Source organism: Gopherus flavomarginatus, chromosome 2 (assembly GCF_025201925.1).
Source record: "Gopherus flavomarginatus isolate rGopFla2 chromosome 2, rGopFla2.mat.asm, whole genome shotgun sequence".
Taxonomy (NCBI): Eukaryota; Metazoa; Chordata; order Testudines; family Testudinidae; genus Gopherus; species Gopherus flavomarginatus.
Window position 1 is genome coordinate 69,752,192 of NC_066618.1, and position 17,735 is coordinate 69,769,926.

Here is a 17,735-nt window from a genome sequence, read left to right on the forward strand (position 1 = left end):
TTTCAAACAAGGAAGAGCAGCTGCCATGGATAACACCGCAGGTAGATATTAAAATGGAGACAGAACCATTATTTAGTGGCAACAGGAATATAAATACATGCACTAACCTATAAACTGGTATTTACTTCAGGAAAATAAGTAATATTTTCCCTCTGATTGCTGTGCTGTCAGTTTAATGCAGGGTAAATAAAAAGTAGTTGCATGATAGCTTTAAGTAGAAAGTGTTCACTTCACAAGAGGAGCAGATTACTAAAGCCTGATGCCCATAATGGCAAAAACAGAACTTCAATTTTACTAGAAAAATATGTTCTCTCATACTAAGTGATTAGTAGTTTTTCTCATAAATCAGTTGCAAAATTCTATGCAATCAAACAACTTTAGCAAAAACATTTTTAGCAGCCCTAAATTTGAAAAAGTAAAAAAGTAAAAAATGCTCTTCTGTAATTTTATCATCCCGCTCTAAATGACCACTTCATATCATCATCCCAGTATAACAAAAAAATAAAAAATAAAATGATATATGGAACTGCCTATACTTTCAGTTTTTTTCTCCTTGTATTCCCTGACTGAAAATCAAAGTTTCCTCTTTGAAAAAAAGCAATGATTTCTAAGGATATATGCACCCTATATCTATCAACATAAATTAAAAAACTAAAATGTTCCACTTACGTTTAAAACTGTTCTAGAAGAAAAGTTTGTGGTGTTATTAGATATTTAATAAATATATCTAGAGAAAGCCATGGCAGGTACGCATAAGAGGGTTATACAACTCTGAAGTACTGTCTGTGCTAAAATAGAATATTCCTTAGAAACATGACTGAAATATTTAAAAAAAAAAATCACATTTCCCCCATTTTCAATAAAGAGATTTAAGTAGCCCGAAATGTTGTGTTATCTTGAACAATTTATCTGTAGTCCAGATGCAAAATGTTAATATATTTATCAATTACTAAATTTTATTAATTTAATCTGTTTGTCTCCCTCCCCAAATACAACTAGAAAGCATAACAAGGATTTCAATTTAATCTTACGGTATTCAGTTAAAAAAAGTCTGGCAAACAGCTGTATTTCAACACATATATTCCTTGACTGAAATAAAATTTTTCAGTAATTTAAAATATCAAATTAGATTTTTTAAAAAATAATGCTGAACTTTCATTGAAGATTGCAAAACTTGAAATCCTATGCATTTAATCTCTTATCCAACAAAAATATTAATGTAATGTAGGTTGTAGTTATCCACGACTTGACTACATGAAAGAGACACTTCTGTGATTTGAAAGGGCACACTTGCCTACATCCCTTTGGGATTTAATATTACAGAATCACTATGGTACTTTAAGACAGTACATTGTATTTAGTTTAGTACTATTTATAACCAAAGGATCTCTATAATAATAAGGGGCAGGTGCTTATCAGCTGACCTTATGGGCCTACATTGCAAACCATAACCTGTTAAGATAAAAATGATTACTACAAGCTTTGGCTAAACTGGGAGCCTCTCTCTCTCTTCCTATTCTGCAAACCAACATGTACCATTAATGAATCACAGGTTGACTTTATCTGCTTTATATTTCTCTCTCAGAAATAAGCAGTATCTAAATACTTATCCTTAGATAAGTCTTGTTGAAAGAACAGGAGAAGAGAAGGAGGAACTCTTTTGCTATTTAATGATTCAAGAACAAAGAATATTAAAAAGAAACTAACTTTTAAAAAATGCATGAACAAAAAGCATTCCACTTAAATATTTTTGTCCCAGTAAACTCATTTTGCATACAAAGAACTATTATTTAATTACACATTTGCACTTGTAGGGAAAAGGAGGAATGCACTGATTCCAGAAAAAAACAAACAAACAAAAACCCATACAGGCTTTTTTGGACACTTCCATCTATGTTCTTGTTTTACTTAGATTACTGTTTTTCCAAGGGAAAGAGGAATTCCTTGGAGTCAGTTGTTTCTTTTTCATTAGTTGTTAGTATTCAGGAGTGGGTACAACTGTAGACAATGATTTTATTTTTGTTATAGAGCTTTATAATATACGTGGGCTATCCATTTATATGTATATACACAAACATGTATACATATATATGATGTCTTTTCATGGTCACTTTTTACTATTCATTATTACACATTTTTGCGTATAAAATATTATTTCCACTTGATCAGCAAGCTATTAATAAAATCTGAAATAGGAAATGAGTGTATATATAAAAAGTGTATAAATAATATTAACACTGCAAGTGAATATGATACAAATTACAGATACTGCACTATATTCCAACCTTTACACAGTACGCAGTTTCAACTTTCTTTTTTAAATAATGCACCAGAGTTAATGTCTTTATATCTGGTGACTGCTTTAAACACTTGAAGAGATAGGGAAATATCCAATCCAGTCCTTGTATTAACTAACATTGCAATTTTACACTTATTGTAACCTTTTCTAACAATGTGAGAAAAACAGAGTAAATATATTAAATTTGTTTCACAACAGATGCTTAGGTTGTTAATATTTAAGATGCTTATTCATGCTATTTCTGTCTGCACATTTGTCAAAAATGTAAGCTTGAATGCTAATGTTTGCCAGCAGACTGGAGCTGACAGATATATACCAAATGATATCCCAGTGTAATACACCAAAATGATATAAAGTAGAAATAAAGGACTGCTGCTAAATCATATCCCCAATAAAGGTCTGTTACTAGATCACATGCCTTAACCTTAAGAGTTCTTGAATCTGAAATTATTTTCATAAGAAAATTACACTAGGTTTGACTGAATAAAACTGTAGGTGTTTGCCAGTTTTTTTTACCCATTTGGGGTAAAAAGCTGATGTAAAATATTTTAGTAAACTTTTCAATGTGATAAGGGTTTCTCTGTCAGTAACACAAGCACTTTAAATTTTGGGGACTGGCAGAGCAAAACTTGGAAACATGCTAGTGTCTCTCATTAGTTCTTCTCACTGGAACTAATCAAAGATTTCGACAAAACTATGAGAATTAGAGGAAAAATTCTGTTGGTCTTTAAAAAAAAAATCCAAGGCATACATTTGTATTTGAATTATTTAAATACACCTTATACCTATTGTAAAATGATGTTTGAAAGGCAGCTCAGGTGTCTTTTAAACAGTGGCACTATCTTGGTAGGACGCTTTGGTTAATGTACTTAAAACTATTAGCTTAGGAGGATTTTCCAACTGCATGTTTGGATCGCTGGTTGGAAATAAAATACTCTGTTTCCTTTTGGATCCTTCGCTGCTGCTTCAAGGACCCAATCGGTTCTAAAGGGGAAGACGCCAGGGGAGGGACCTCCAGCGGAGAGGAGATAGTGTACCTGTGTTCACAGTGCCTCCTCACCCCTAAGGTCACGGGCACGCCAGCTGCCACGATGCGTGCTGCGAGAAACGTGTCCCTCTCAGAGATCACTGCCAAAGTTGATCTCCTTCTTGTTTCTCTTCCTTTCCCCCCCATGCAGCCTCGCAAGACGATCCTCAGCAACTTTGCGTTTCAGGTTAAACACGTCGGCTAAGTACCCCCACCCCTGCTTCCCCCAGCCCACACACGTTTAACAAACGCATCGTTTCCAGCGCTCCCAATCCAGGCAACCTGTCGCCAAAGCGGCTGGCTGGTGTAACACGGCAACCTCCCGTGCTGGGGGGCGGGGAAGAAGTAGTTTTTCAAACTTTCAGGGAACTTGCCTTTTTCAAGTGGCTGCTGCAAGGGAAGGTGGCCGCAGGGCCAGTGGCTCTGCCCCTCGGCAGGGGGTTCAGCAGCAGCCGGAGCCCAGGTGGGACAACCCCCCAGGGTTCATGGCATGCAGCCCTGCCAAGGCGGCAGGTGTGTGGAGCGCCGGCCGGCGCTGCTCGGGAAGCGTTTCCCCTCCGTGCCTCCCCCCACTTTTCCGACCCCACAATGTGACTATTAACACAAGAATCGGGGCGCGCCAGAGACCTGGAGGGGGGGAGGGAGAGAAGGAGGAAAAGAGACCGACTCACTCATGAGAGCGCAGCGGGCGACACCTTCAGCTTCCCAGGCGGCGGCAGCGGCGGCGAAGTTAATCGCGCTGAAGTTCAAGTTGTCTGTTCACCCATCGGGAGTGGGCGTCTAGAGGAAGGAGACGCGGAGGGGGGGAGCCACGCACGCCTGCTGCCGAGCAGGCTGCTCAGCAGGAGCCGGGGCTGACAGCGGGGCAGCAAGGTACCAACGCGGGGCCGGCGTGTGCCCGGCTCCTTCTCTGTGGCGGAGCCCTTGGGCGGGGAAGGACGCCGGGCGCAGGCTTCAGCGGGCGAGCCTCGGCCGGGGGTGGCTCTGCTGCACCCGTGCGCCGTGTCTCGCTGCCTCTCTCCCCCTGGCGGACGCTGCTAGCGCCTGTGCCGGAGCCGAGCCGCCGCGGCTGCTGCCCTCCCAGGGTTCGCGGCGGCAGCAGCAGAGCCGGGCTGGCGATGGGGGAGGCTGAGCGCCGGCGTAGAGCCGAGCCGGGAGCCACCGCCGCCGCCGGAGCCGGGTGTGTGTCTGGCGCTCGCTCTTTCCCCCCTTCTGCTTGCCCCTGTTTTTGGAGCTGAGTTGGTGAGAGTGGTTTGTGTGTGCGCGTCTCTCTGCCCCCCCTCCCCCCCAGGCTCGCGGTGGAGGAGGAAGTCAGGTGAGAGACACACAATCCCCTCCCAGCCCCTGTGCGATGGGTAGGAGCTAATCACTGTTGTTGTTGGGCTGCTGCTGGTGGTGGTGGTTGTTGTTTTTAATGCTATTATCTTGCCTCCCCCCCACCCCCTTCTTCCCTCCCATCCACTCTTGGAGAGCAGCGCCCCTCGCAGGAGCACCGGGCTGATCTCCCCCCCCCCCCCGCACAACTCTTGAACCTCCCCCGCTCTTTCCCCCCTCCCACCTCCACTTTCTCCCTCCCTCCGGCTCGTTTATTTCAATATTTATGCCCCACATGCTTGGCTGTCAGCTGCTGCTCTCTTCAAGCGAGTGAAAGGATGAGCGAGCAGGCCGGTTTCCGAAAGGGATCTAACAAAGGTGATCAATATTTTAAGGGTCAGATCGTCAAGTAGGACCGGAGAAGAGGGACAGGCACCGGGGCTCCCTCTCTCTTTCCAGATGGGCCGCGTGTGCGCGCCTGTGCTCCGGCCGCTGAGACCCGAGGGTGGGGAGAGAACAAGCTGGCGCAGATGAAGTTAATGGAAAGTGTGTGCATGGGGAAGTGGCTCTGAAATCTGGATTGAGTATGACAGCAGGCAGCCCGTATTTGCTTTAGATAAGGGGGGCAGGGATGTGTTGGATTTTTTTGTTTGTGTTTGGTTTTTTTGCAAGCATTCCACTTGTCAGGCTCATGGCGTGAACTGCACGGTGTCAGTTTGCAACTAAGCACGCTGGAGCTACTCAATGTGTGTTTTTTTAGAAGCTGCCCTTAATTCTGAGGTCCTTTCATACGATGTTTTATGTCGCACAAAGTGCTTTTAAATAATGATATTTCTGATTTTTCTTCATTAGTGTTACTGCCGCTTGGAGAGACTTTTTAAACCTTCAGTCCTTCCTTAACTGATGCACAGTTTGTAAGTAAAGTGCCTGGAAAGTGAACCTGGCAGTGAATTCAGTTTTTCCTGAAAGCTGAGATTTTCTTTTCCTCTAGAAGCTTGTGAAGAGAGAACACTGGGGATTCTGAATGCCAGTCCAGTTACATTCTATATTTTCAGTCTGTGGCAGAGTTGATCTCTCAGCTCCTGGAACAAATGAACAAAAATCCTCTAGACAACTTTATATGTTTTTGAAATAAGAGATCTTGACATTGTTAAGCTGATACACCTTTCTTTAATAAGCCAGTGCTATACTGTTGTATTTATTGGCATAAAAAGCTGTCACTCTGTAACACCATTTTTGAATAATCATTAATCCACAGAGAATCCGTGAAGCCCAAAGGTTACATTATAGTAATAATATAATAATTAATAATATTGATCTTTCCAGCAGGGAGAACTCTTTTAGGTAGTTACTACCAGACACTCCCATTCATACAAGACATAGTGGGGCAAATACATCCCTGGTGTAACTTCATTTGACTTCAGTAGAGTTGGCACAGGGATGAATTTGCCCTATTATTTCAACCTTGAAGTAATGTCCTTTCCTTTCCCAAGAGTAGGGTGACCAGATGTCCCAATTTTGTAGGGACAGTCCCGATTTTGGGGGCTTTTTCTTATATAGGCCCCTACTACCCCCCACCCCCTGTCACTATTTTTTACACTTGCTATCTGGTCACTCTACCCAAGAGTATCAAATGCTGAAGTCTCTGACCAGTTCTGGCCTTTCCATCTGAGAATAATATGTACCTTTGTTAAAAAAATTCAAACTTCTCTACCTGTAACTATGCTACTCGATCAGTTTTAGACCTGTTAACAATTTCTCGGAGTGGTAGTTGATTTTCTGATCTTTAGGAATTACAGAGGAATATAATGGACGTCAAAGTGAAGAGCACTTCACACATGCCCATTCAAACACTTCTTGGAGTGGCCTGCCAGATGAGCTCATAGCATTCAGTGTGTGGCATATTTCCTCTTGTCAAATAAATATCTTCTTTGCATACATCAACCACTTTTGACTCAGTGGTCAGTGGTTATTAATAATAATACAATGTTTCACTTCTTCAAAGTAGTGATAAATAATTAATTCTCAACTCCCCAGTGAAGTATTTCAGTAAGTGATATTATCCCCAATTTACAGGTAGGAAAACGAAAAAAAAAAAAAAAAAAAGAGATTCAGTGATTTGCCTGAGGCCACGCATTGAGTCAGATGTAGAGACAAGAATTAGTGGTTTCTAATCCTGTATTTAGACAACACTGCCTCCTAAAGACCCAAAGATGCCTCATGGAAAACATTGCTCTAAGAGAGAGTTCTAGAATTATATGTATATAATCTTTTTTTAAATTTTAGAAATAGAGGTATTTGCATAAAAACAAAAGGATTTTATTCCATATGTTATAATTACCTAGCTTTTCAATAAACATGGTGATATCTGATTTTTGCAACAGGCTCCAAATTCCATAATGAGATAATTCTCTCTGGAAACAAGAAAATGCTTGACAACAAAATTACAGAAATGGGGGCTATGAAGGGAACTGAATTGCTGCCAGAGCCTCCACTTTTGTGAGCATGGATCTCAAAGTTCAGTTTGGCCATGCATGGATGTGAAAAGGGCTTGCATATTAGTACTTCAGAAGCTCATAGTAAGTGGTTAACAAACAGGCTGCCCTTTGTGTGAGACTGTATATTTTTTGGGTGGGTTATTCAACATGGGTTCAAAATGCAGAAAGGTCTCCCTAGTGATCCTGTTACCTGAAAAGAGAGAACCTGAGTGGGGAAAACAAAAACTGAAGTACAGTTGATTTGGATCTGAAATAAAGGGTTGAAATGCAATGAAAGATTGTTCCATGCTGGATTATTTTAAACAATATAATGGCTGTTGATTGCTGTACAATATTATGGCTAGCATGATGTTGCTAGCCTGTAAGCCATAAGAGGCATGTACTGACTTAAACTATATAATTGGTTAGTGCTCCTTCAATGTTTTCAACACCAAATGATTAGGATGTTTCAGAACACTGAAAAACATACAAGTCAGCACTATAACATATTTGAATGTTATGCTTCGTAACATTATGCAGTGAGTTTCACAGAGCTTTCATTCACATCAATGAAACAAACATATCACATGCTTTTCGGCTGTGTCATGTTGCAGAGACTGTGCCATCACACTGCTATCTTACGGTATGACAGAGCACAGATGGCATGCCTGAAAAGCTGGTATACAATATAACTTTCTTTTCACTGACAAACTGAAATTTCCTCTCATGGTAAGTATAAACAGTGTCCATTCCATTCTGTTTGCTTGGTCTTATGCTACAAGAATGAATAGAAAGTTCTACTCATCTTGCTCATCCCTGAAATCTGGAGTTTCAAAAGACACTGCAAATGCGTGTTCATATATGTTTATCAGTTGATTAATGCTGAGAGCTACATTTTATCTTTTGAAATGTCAGAATGATGATTTGAGGGAAATGGGAGCAGTTCTGTTTTAAGTAACATGAATGGTATTGGAATAAGATTATCTGTCACAGATTAAAATGGCATATGAATCATATAGTAATCCATTCATTAGTTTATGGATTCAGAGTCTTCCAGGGCGTGTCACAAATCCATATGGTAGCTTAATGAAGTGGTAAAAACCATAACCATTCGCAGTAGCTCAAAGTAATGAACAAATACACAGCACACTGGAATTGACCCTACAGCTGCAGTTCAAAGGACCATTATGTATTTTAGCAAATCTTCTTTGATAGGTCTACCTGAGCTAATAAGTATTAGAGTTTCTGCATTTTTTCTTCCTACTAGTGCATCAGTAGAAGGGATTTTAGGTGACTCCTCCTGAATGAGATTACGACTTTCACTGTTGTCTTTTTTGCTATACTGCAATCTCCTAGAATGATCACATTAGACCTATTATCTTCTGAAGTGGGGATGATGGACGCTAACCTCAGCTGGAATTATGTCTTTTTGGAAGACATTCAGTGAGATCTCTAACATTTTCCAGTAAGAAGCTCAATTATCCTCCTTCCAAATGGACTCAGTTTCCACTAATCATTCTTTTCTGAAAAAGCCACATTTTCTTTCCTTATTCTCTACATCACCTTTGTCCATTCAACAGCCCTAAACAAAACCCTCCTTCTGGTCAACATTTCCACTACAGAAGATGCCTTTGATTCTCTTAGAAAGACAGTCACATCCTATAGACTGCCTCCTAAATCTTCTGCTGTATTGAAAAGAGGATAGATCCACCTGCTGCAGATGCATAAACAAAGAGCATTGAACTCCTATTCATTTTTCCTGACTGCCTCCTCAGTCTGCTCTCAGTTCAAATCTTTTTTGAAGGCTATAGGTTGAGAAGTTGTGCTGATGTGTTTGTGTAGTCTTCCTTCCCTCTCTCTTCTTGGTGTCTGATCTTTCTTAGCTGCTTTTGTTAAGATGTTCTATCACATCTAGCAATAGACTGCCAGATTAAATCAGCAGAGGCAAAACTAAATGACTAGCTTCCCTTTACAAATTTACGTCACGTGGAATAAATACAGGTCTTACATTTATGCAAATTAAATAAATCACATGATTCTACTAAGCCTTTTTGTGGAAATATTTATATTTTCTCAACTGATACTTAACTCATATAGATGAGGCTAGTCTTAATATGTAACTAGAAGGCACAAGGTGTGCCACTAGAATTTCATAACTGGGTTTGGAAGAGGAGAAGAAATACTGGAAAATCAGCTTCTCTCTCACTTAACTTACATGCCAAGTTTTGAGCACATGAATGGCTCTCCACCCCATAAGTGGTGACATCTTAAACGCTATTAACAGTGCTGGGAGTTGGCTAGAGAACCCTCATTAGGGGTTGCATGAGGTCACACACCTAATCATTGGCAGAGCTTGACTAAAACCCAGGACTCACCTGCCCAGGAGACCATACTGCCTCCGATTGAGTCATAAATCACTGATTGATGACATTATCTTAACTGTATTATGGAAGCTTAAAGATTCATATGAATTTAGAAAAATGGTAGTTAATAAAAAGATATAAACCTATATTATTTTGGTGGGAGGGTTTTCAGTATAAAATCTCTGCATATAGAAATACAAGACATTTATTGAGGAGAATAAAAACAGACAGCTAGAGCTAGAAACAGAAATTTCATCAACCAAGATTTACTTTCCTTCATTCCTGGATTCTAGTAGATAGAGCATTAGAAGACACAAGAAACCGGTGCAAGGTATAGATTCCTCATTAGAAGTTTTTAAGCAAACATGTCTGAGCCTAGAAAATATAGTCAGCAAGACCTTTCTGTAGATTTTCAGTCAGGCAGTGGGAAGAAGTTAATCACAATGTCAAAATAAACATTTTACTCAGCAATATTGTGAAGTGATAATAGGGGATTTATCACCATTTTTCATATAATGGCATACATCAGTTGTCAGGACATTTTTTGTGTGGGAGCCCTTAGCTCCACAACTTGCTTACCAGCCATTGGTCTACCACATCTTGAGTTTATTGACCCATAAAATGAGCTGGGCATATATTTATAGTATAGTATGTAGTGTAATGATAAAAAAGTCTTTCAATCTTGACATCAAGTTATGTATATACATTTTAAATGTTCAGCATGCAAAGACTACACGATGGGTACATTCCTAAATTAATAAAAATAAGGGGAAACTTTGATGAATACAAAGATGCCTCATTCAATATTTGCATCTATCAGTAAATCTTGAAAGTCAACATCTGTTTATTCATATAACAGTTACATACTAGTTTATTTAATACTTGCTAGGAACAGTTCTCTGTTTTTCCATAGAGTTTCTGAAACTTAACAATATCATTCACATGAAGCTCTCCAAAGCCATCTTTGAGCCATCTACCCGTCATTCCAACTAGTTTCTTTCTGTGCCAAGAGTTGGACTCCATGAGTCCTGAATTCTAAGAAAATGTAGTGTGGGTGTGTGTGAGAGGGAGGGAGAGAGAGAGAGAAAAGCTGTCTGCGCTTTGTTAACAACAAAAATATTTTACCTGGCCAATTTAACTGTTTCGGTGTCATGTGTGTTTATTTTATTTTATTTATTTTTTTTTAATTTATTGCAGTTTGAACTGGTGGAACAACTTGACTTTTTTAACTAATGAGACTTATCTGTATGTTTTTTATAGATTGGTTCTTCAAAGAACCTCCCATCTTTTCCTCCTAAAAAATAAATAAAATAAATATTTGTTTAAGAAATTGTCGAACTGTTCTTTACAAAGTTAAGTGTGACTTTATATAAGGCTGCAGAGTCAAAAGGCAGCAGCTTGTACTGCCCAAGTATGCCACATGATTTTTGTGTTCCTTTCATATATGAACATCAAAACAATTTACTTGATTTTGACTATATGTGTTATGCCATTAATGGTTTAATTTTATTTGGGGTATCCCAAGAACAGCACTAGAGAGTGGGTCAAACTGTGAAATGTTTAAAACGAAAATTCTTGATTTGCCGACATTCTATATTGTGATGAGCTAGCAAGGCAAGACCCTCATCTTGCTTTGGGTGCCGGTGGATGGCATGCCTAGAATTATTGTTCAATAAAAAATAAAGATAAAGATATATTAGCCTATAAACTGCAAAGTTCATAAGGCTTTCTTGAAATTTAAAGTTTGTAAGATTCCAAGTACAGCAGTTCTTTCAAAATGCAACTGATGTGCCCTATGGGTACAGATTTGTCCTGTCCACAGCGCACCTGGTCAGTTCTGCTACACAGGGGAAGCGACTGCAGAATACATAGATCCTGTGGAGCGTGACTACAGTGCTTTGCAGCAGCTCTCTATACCATATCAGGGAGGAAAAGAGCAAGCTGGGGAAAGGGTAGGGCTGGTTTATTATGCACTTCTCTTACTTCCATCCCCAACCCAAAGTGATAGCACAGGAACAGAGGTTAGTGTAGCCATTCCCCTTCTGCTCTACATCCTGCAGTAGGGAACATTCTAAATCCCATGGACTCTCACCAGCAAACTAGCTGATTATTCTGGCTATGCATTGGAATACAGATTTTGTCCCTAATTATCACCTGTAGTTTAATCAAACAACTCCATATGATTCTGGGAAATCTGAACTGCAGATTTTCTGGTTTCTCTAAAGACAACTACTCTAAACAAAGGGAATGAAAATAAGGGTTTAGAACAGACTCTTTCTAAGCCTTGTTCATGGCAGCTGTGACATTCCTCATTTTTGCTGACAAACTGTGAAGACCTGCAGCTCAGATTTCTCAGGATCTTAAGATTTTTTTAATGTTATGAGTTTTAAAACAATAGTGATCTATGTAAACTTTTGGGCTCTTTGTTCTATTTCACAGACTATAATCTTTTCTGATGAGAAATATAGTAGCACAAGAGTACAAAGTTCCAGTAGATGCATTTCTTGCAATGCTTACTTTGAACTCAACTTTCTGTCTTACAATCATTGCCATGATTATAGTAATCAGAGGCTTCATCTATGCATTTCAGTGTCAGTACCATTCAGACTTTTATATTCATTAAAAATGGTACAATTTCAATGTTTGGTTTCATTTGCTTTAAAAAAGTAAGGTTAAGCAATATTTATTTTGTTGCAGTAAATTCTCTGACTCAGGAAAGTACTATTACAAAAAATATATATTTTCTTAGGTGCATTTGCAGTGATCATGTTATATGTTAAACTACGTAACAATGAGGCTTTAGAAGAGTAATGTTAAGAAAAATGGTGTTCAGTAATTGTTTCTCCAGCCATGTGGTACACAGCTTTGGCCATTGTTACTGTGTGTGTGGAGTCATTGGAAGTTCAGCAGAAGCAAGCTGATTGGATATGAACTTATTTTTAATATAATCTCACCTCTGGTGAGATAAATGCAGTTGTCAGTATTTCTACATATTCTAGGTTGTTGAACTAGTTCTCTAGAAAGAGATTGTCTGTTGTAATAGTTGCATCAAAGTCATCAGATAATTGGGAGCAAACCATACAGTGAACTATGATGTAATTGAAACCTGAAATCTACAAATTTATCTTTTAGTTTGATCAGATACTCACTGGTTCTATAGATCTAAAGAGCTAGGTCTATTTCATACTTCAGAACCAGAATTCAGCAGTCCCTGCTCCTCAAAGCATATATTTGATTTGTACTGTTCTGCAGTGGCATCCAGGGCTTTCCTAATACAACACAGTAGAGAGTCAGATACATTTCTAAAATAATTAAAATCTTCTAAAGAATTTCATTTAAAAAAATTTCTTTTAAATCTTAAGGTTTTTGAAAATGTCAGATTGTTATCACAGAACACCGGTGTCTTCAATTTATCCCCAGGAAAGGTATTGCACAGAAAACAGCAGTGCAGGCTTCCTGGTACTAACCTGCCTTTAAGCCCTACTATAGAGAAACCAACTCTAGGGGGTTAGACTTTTCAGTCTCTATGCCCATTCAACCCTTGGCTTCTTTGGCTAGACCTTGAACAAGAGTCCCAGTTGCTTCTAAAAGTGGTATTGGATTAATATATGAATATTAGTCCAATAGTAACGACTATGACCACTAACTCACTTCATGTCTGCCTGCAAACAGTCATCAAATGGTAATAACTATTAATCACCAATGATTTCTGCCTTATTTGAACTGGTGACTTTGGTGTGAAATATTCCATACTCCCATTATCTACCCCTGTGAGCTACTGAGTCCCACAGAATGCCTTAGCTTTAGTTTGGACTATCAGCCAAGAGTATCACAAGCCAACAGAAGTTGAATGATCTGTAGAGTTGACATATTTAGATCCTTTAGCTTTCCAGAGTACTAGGTTACCAAAAGAAGGCAGCATAATCGCTGACTAGACTAACCCAATATCAGCAATGTATCTGATAACAGAATATGAAGTAGCAAATATGAATATTTTCAATGGGAGAAATGTTAAAAACTAGGTAATCAAACCATTGCACTGGTAATCATATAATCAGAAATGTAGGCCTAGAAGGGACCTTGAAACATCATCAAGTCCAGCCCTCTGTACTGAGGCAGGACCAAGTATACCTAGACCATCCATGACAGGTGTTTGTCCAATGTGTTCTTAAAAAGCACCAGTGACGGGGGTTCCACAACCTCCCTTGGAAGTTTATTCCAGAGTTTAACTGTCCTTGTAGTTAGAAAGTTTTTTCTTAATCTCTGACCTAAATCTTCCTTGCTCCAAATTAAGCCAGTAGTTCCTGTCCTATCTTCAGTGGACATGGAAAACAATTGATCACTGTCCTCTTTATAACAGGCCTTAATGTACTTGAAGACTATCATCAGGTCCGATCTCAGTCTTCTTTTCTTAAGAGTAAACATGCCCAGTTTTGTTTTTTATTAAACTTTCCTCATAGGTCAGGTTTTCTAAACCTTGTATCATTTTTGTGGCTTTCTTCTGGATTCTCCAGCTTGTCCACATATTTCCCAAAGTATTGATTCCAAAACTGGACACAGTGCTTCGGCCTCATCAGTGCTGAGTGGAGTGGGGCAAATATCTCCCATGTCTTACAAACAACATTCCTGTTAATACAGGGCAGAAAGAAATTAGTCTGTCCTGCAACTGCATCAAATTAACTTGTATTCAATTTGTGATCCACTATAACCCCCAGATTCCTTTCAGCAGTACTACCACCTAGCCAGTTATTCCCCATTTTGTAGTTGTGCATTTGATTTTCCCTTCCTAAATGAACTACTTTGCTCTTATCTTTATTGAATTTTATTTTGTTGAATGAAGACCAATTCTCCAATTTGTCAAGGTCATTTTGAATTCTAATCCTGTCCTCCAAAGTGTTTGCAATCCTTCCATCTTAGTGTCATCTGCAGATTTTATAAGGATGCTCTCCACTTCATTATTAAAGTCATTAATGAAAATACTGAATATTACTGAACTCAAGACTGACTCCTAAAGGAGCCCACCAGATATACCCTCCCAGATTTACATCAAACCATTGGCTACTGTTTGAGTACAGTCTTTTAGCCAGTTGTGCACCCCTTTTATAGTAATTTAATCTAGACCACATTTCCCTAGTTCGCTTATGAGAATGTCATGTGGGACTGTATTAATATCCTTACTAAAACCAAGATATATCACTTCTACTGCTTCCCCCCATCCACTAAGCTGGTAACCCTGTCAAAGAAAGACGTTAGATTGATTTGGCATGATTTGTTCTTCACAAATCCATGCTGGCTATTCCTTAAAATCCTATTATCCTCCAGGTGCTTACAAATTGATTGTTTAATAATTTGTCCCCCTATCTTGCCAGGTATGAAAAGTTAGGCTGACTGGTCTATAATTCTCTGGGTCCTCTTTGTTCTCCTTTTTAAAGATAGTTACTATGTTTTTCCTTTTCCAGTCTTCTGGGACTTCACCCATCCTACAGGAATTCTCAGAGATAATCACTAATGATTCTAAGATTACTTCAGCTAGCTCCTTCAATGCTCTAGGATGAATTTAATCAGGTCCTGCTGACTTGAATATGTCTAACTTATCTAAATATTCTTTAACCTGTTCTTTCCCTGTTTTGGCTTGCATTCCTTCCCACTTGCTATTAATATTAATTGTGTTGAGTATCTGGTCATCATTAACATTTTTAGTGAAGACTGTAGCAAAAGAGGCATTAAGCACCTCAAGCTTCTTGATGTCATCCGTTGTTAGCTCTCCTTCCCCACTATTCCTCTGTCTTTCCCTTGCTCCTAATGTATTTAAAGAATGTCTTCTTATTGCCTTTTATGTTCCTTGCTAGTGTAACTGATTTTGTTCCTACATGATTATGCTATTTTTTTGTACTCCTCCTTTGCAATCTGTCCATGTTTCTACTTTTTGTAGGATTCCTTTTTGATTTTCAGGTCATTAAAACAGCTCCTGATGGAGCCATATTAGCCTCCTACTATTCTTCCTATCTTTCCTTCACATCAGGAGAGTTTGCAGTTGTGCCTCTATTATTGTCTCCTTGAGCAACTGCTGGTTCTCCTGGTCATGATGCCTATCTGGCGGAGGCACCCACACATGCAGGCAGAGGAAGAGCTAGCAGTGGTTTTAGTGACATGCCATTTTCCTCCCATGGTGGGTTCTTCCTTGTAGAGAATCTGCAAGTTAAGGAAACAAAAACCAACACATAACTGTACCTCCCTGCCTCCTCCTACTAGCAAACTCTGCTGGCCACAGGCACTGACTTTCTGCTTTCCCTGGGGTGTCTTCCCCCTCTTTGATAAGGGACTGGTAGGCAAACTTCTGCGTAGGCCCAAGATATAAATGTCTTAATTATTTAAATATAATTAATGACTCATCAGCATTTGCATGCCCACATAGTTTCACAGATCCTTGTGACAATGTGTTAGTTATGACACTGGGAAAGCAACGCTGAGAGGTGGGGGCAGAGTCTAGGGCAAGTGAATGACCTTACTTTAATAACCTTTTGCTTGCAAGCCAGAAAGCGGCTTCAGACATCTTCAAATAATGCCAATTTTCATTAAATATTTAGCCAACTAAAGTTACTCAGCCCTAAATCCAAATGTGGCCTATGTTGACTGCATCTGGCTCACAGGAGATAAATTATAGTTTTATCTGAATTTCCACATTCTTCTCTTGAATATAATTTAAAAAAAAAACCACAGAAGACATCCATAAGACAGATTTCTGATAAAGACACTCAGAACACAAATTCTGCTCTTATGCATGCTGATGTAAATATGGGATAATTCTACTGAAGTCAATGGCTGTGATTCCTGTGTATACAAAGGCCCCTTTACATGGCCAGAGTGATGTAAAGGGGCCTGAGTGTGAATGAAAATCAGGCCATAGAACTTGTTCTGTTTTACACTAGTGTAACTGAGAAGAAATTGGTGCTTAGACTGTATTGAAAGAAGCATCATGCATTTTAGGCCACATAGTCCATAATATGTGGTAAAGAAGTGAATGTGCACCCAATGTATGTCCTCCCTCCCCCTATTGCCACTCCTGCATTTGTCACCTCCATCCACAGAGCAGCAGACTCCACTAGTTCTGCTGAAGAGGGTCCTTCACAGCAGGGAAAAAGAGGACTGGATTTACTCCTCATGAAACTTAAGATTTTGAAACAAGGCCCTGGCATATTGCACAGGTTATGACTGAAGGCAAAACTTAGTTCTTATTATCTCTTATGCTAAATATTGATCCTATCCAATAAACATTTATGATTCTCCTAAATCTGTTATATTATGAATAAATATAGATGAAAATATTAGAAATAGCAGAATAAAAACACTATTTCTTGTCCCTACCTGCAGGTATATGGGATCTTGGGGAGCAATTACCACACAGATGGGGTGCCAATTAATTTCTTTATTAAAGGAAAAAGGAAGTGGTGGGAATTTAACAATGAAATACGATGGGATGGGGTGTATAGGGTGTTTACAATAGACAATGATGGAGGGGTTCTTATTGAACAGTGTAGGGAGTACTAACAGTGGGGTACAGTAAGTGGGGTTCAGCACAATGGGGTACAATACAGTCAATAAGCGTATCAAAAAGAAATGCAAAATAAAATGGTAACTTCTATATAAAATGGTCAATAATCTTAGAATGTATTAAGTGGTAGGTGGCCTTATACACAGTGTAACACAATAGTATCAATGCAAATACAAAGTATATTAGAAAAGTGGAAGCAACCAATGGGGTGTTATAATTACAAGTAAAATGTGAATATAAGTGAATTTATGCAATGTAACGGTATAAAAGAAAAGTAATGACTTAATTTGTGAGGCTAGGATAGCAGATAATCTGTCAAGGAACAGGAGGGGGGAGGGGAGTGAATGATTAGTGGCAACTGATGAGAGTGCGGCTGGAACCAGGGAGAGACTCTGAAGCCCTGCAGGGTAAGGACAATGGAGCAGAGTGATGGTGATCTTCGGTAGGGCAGGGGCAGCGGAGAAGTGTAAAGAAGGGCTGGAGAGAGGTTTAAGCAACAAGCGGACACCAAAAACAAAGGAAAAAAAGCGGCAAAGGGTTTGGGAAGTTTCACAGGGGGAGAAGCAGCAAAGGGTTTGGGGAGTTCAGAGAGTGATGCAGATGCGGGTGGGAGGGGGGAAGCAGCAAGGAGTTGAGAGGTGCAGAGAGAGTGCAGATGCGGGGGGAAAAGCAGCAAAGGGTTGGGAAGTTCGGAGAGTGCAGA

General features: G+C 39.4%; 1 protein-coding gene across 2 annotated transcripts in view; it reads right to left on the reverse strand.

Moving 5' to 3' along the window:
- The window catches only part of SATB1 (SATB homeobox 1), a 115,449-nt gene extending 111,239 nt beyond the window's left edge, over window positions 1-4,210 (reverse strand). For both annotated transcript variants that reach the window (XM_050938381.1, XM_050938380.1), the window contains exon 1: window positions 3,998-4,210. The gene's annotated coding sequence lies outside the window, so the exon portion shown is untranslated. The remainder of the gene's footprint in view (window positions 1-3,997) is intronic.
- Window positions 4,211-17,735: the final 13,525 nt, after the last annotated feature.